We start from the raw sequence: 2877 nt of genomic DNA, 5'->3' as shown, positions 1-2877 counted from the left end.
ATATATATACACGTACCTTTTAACTCTATCTAAAGGTAGGGATCCGGAGTATTTACTTTGATGTTATTGATAGTCTTAAATTCATTTTATTTTTAATAAAATAATGGGATGTTGGGTTGACACTCTAATATGAGACTTTGAGATAGGGTAATATAATTGGTACTCATACAGTAATGATCATTTGTCTCAAAATATTCATATTTTACTGTTTTAGTCAATCAAACTTCACAAAATAATATAAAAATATTAGTTTTTGTATTTATGAATTTTCTTTTTATTTAAGTGCTACTTATTAATTGAAAAGAGATCAAATGTAATAAAAATGAAGATATATAATCTCCATTTGTACTTACAAAGGTTGGGACAAAAAACAATTGCATGTTTGATAGTCACTACATTGCTATTGGAAATCAATTGTGAAAGAAATCAAATTCATTGTATTGGATTATGTATCAAATCCATTAAAAATACATTCTTATATAGTGTACAAAAGGTAGCTTATAAAGCAAGCAAGTAGAATACTAAATTCTAATGTCTAACTAACCACCTTTACAATAAATAAAAAGACACGTGTAAAAGAAGAACAATGATCTTTGGAATAACATATTCTTGTTTGTAAAAGAATTGCTATGCTACAAATCTATTCTTTTAGATGTTCATGGAATTTGGTCTTGACATGAGCCAACCTGATTTATGCGCCCAGATGACTCCTTTATGCTTGGTGTTGTGTTTTGACCTAATGCACCTTGTTCCTGATGCTGCACCTAGCCTTGTCCTATGCTTAGTGCTAATGCGCTCGGCCTAATCCAGTGCTTGGTGTGTTAAAATAGTTGAGCATTGGTTAGTTGGTTAATTAGTTTAGTTAGGATAATTAGTTTTTCTATCATTTATATAAAGGATTCAATGTAATTTTGTTATCAATCTATTCAATATTCAATGAATAAAACTCTTTTCTTTCATCTTTCTTGCTTCATCAAGAAATCTTTTTCATGCCTCCTACCATTTTAACATGGTATCAGAGCATTAATTATGCTTTTAATGGCTTCCGCTTATGCTTATATTACACTATTTTCATCTATTAGTCCAAACTCTTTCACAAGATGTTTGCACTACTATTACAAAGAAAGGAGAAGAAGAAATGCTTGCGTGTGGAATTCTTGGGCTGTCACGTATGCAAGAAATTGGATCTTCCAACCATAATCAAGAAGAGCATGGACATAATGAGCATGGAATAACCCAAGGTAATACATATTTAGCCACTAAACATAAAGGAACACAAGTTCCAAGGCAAGGCTTTACTCAAGTGGTCATGCAGTTGGACAAAGTCAAGTTTCTGCCCCTAAATCATAGAGAAGAAGCATATCAATAATTGCAATTGTACACCACAACAACAACACTTTCTTATATGATCCTAAATAAGACTTGCAAGAAGTTTTACAACATTCGTTTTGTTTGATGAAGAAGACTGAATGTATTTCCAAGAACATCCAAGAACTCCAAGAACTCACCAACTTGCATCATTTCAATCCTACTCTACTTCTTACCTCTTTCATACACAACATAAGCATAGTGTGTATTTTACAACCATGAAGCTTCAACAATGTAGAACCATGAGATTCCATAGAAATATGGTCAAGATTTCTGACCAAGAACATAATCAAGTGATTGAGAATCCAATCACATTAGGATTGAGATTCCAATCCATCACATTGTTATGGCTTCAAATCAAGATTTCAAGCTGGAGTCATTAACATTTACTCTCCAGCTTGAGGGAGGCTATTGGAAGTTTTTGTTGAGATTGTTAGTTATGTTAGTTTTTTGTTTTTGTTTTCCATGTTAAGTCCTTTCTTCTTTTGATGTATATATAAATTATTGTATTCATCTTTCAGAATAATCAATAAGAATCATTATTGAGTGTAACAAAGATTTGTTCTCATTGTTCATTCTTTTTCTTTCTTTCTTCTTCAAGCATTTCTTTATTATCTTTCTTGGGTTCTAGAGCATTGTCATGGCTGCTCCCTTTCGTAACATGGTATCAGAGCAATAATTATTGTTTTGATCACTTCCGCTTATGCTTTTACCGTTCCAAGATTCAAGATAGAATCATCATCATTCATTAATCATCAAAGTGAGAAGAAATTGGAGTTTGATCAAGGGAAATTCATCATCATATTCAGAACCCTCAAACAAAGAACTCCTTCATTCTTTCTTCCTTTATGTTTTCTTCTTCCTTGATCCATTCGAGGTTAAATTCTCATCATATATTGAAGAATGCTCAATCAAGTTTATATCATCAAGAATTAATAAGAAAGAGGACTATCAAGACTCATTCAAGAACTTCACCAAGAAATAAAGTGCAACTCTTTTATTACTTCTAGCATCTCGGATAGCATCCATTGCAGCTTAATAAAGAAGTCTTCATCTCTGGAATCATGTTTACGTAAAGTGTCTATATCTATTCCGAGGACATGCATATATGATCCAAAAGTGAAAATCTTGGCATTTGCTTTGTGCACCCGATGTTCATTGAGTCCTTTGACCCGGCTAATGGTTTTGATTTTTCAGAAAAGTCTTGGCTTTGGTGCACATACGTTCTTTTCATATTCTTTATCATTTATCCCATATTATGTTTTTTTTTCTTTGCTACTCTATTTTCTTTACACCTCTCTCATTAAACATACAATACTTTGATGTGCATTTTACATCATTGAAGCACAGTATATTAGGATCGAAATTCAAATCCATTTTCTCTCTTTCATCCATTATGGTTGGTTTGGTTGGTTAAGCTTCTATCGAAATAGATGGTTAAGCTTTGGATGAAGTTGCTTCTGCCCTATGGTGGTTAAGCGTCAGATTGCTTCACATTCAGATTTCAAG

Source organism: Lupinus angustifolius, chromosome LG15, assembly GCF_001865875.1.
Source record: "Lupinus angustifolius cultivar Tanjil chromosome LG15, LupAngTanjil_v1.0, whole genome shotgun sequence".
NCBI lineage: Eukaryota > Viridiplantae > Streptophyta > Magnoliopsida > Fabales > Fabaceae > Lupinus > Lupinus angustifolius.
Note: the sequence above shows the minus strand (reverse complement) of the source record.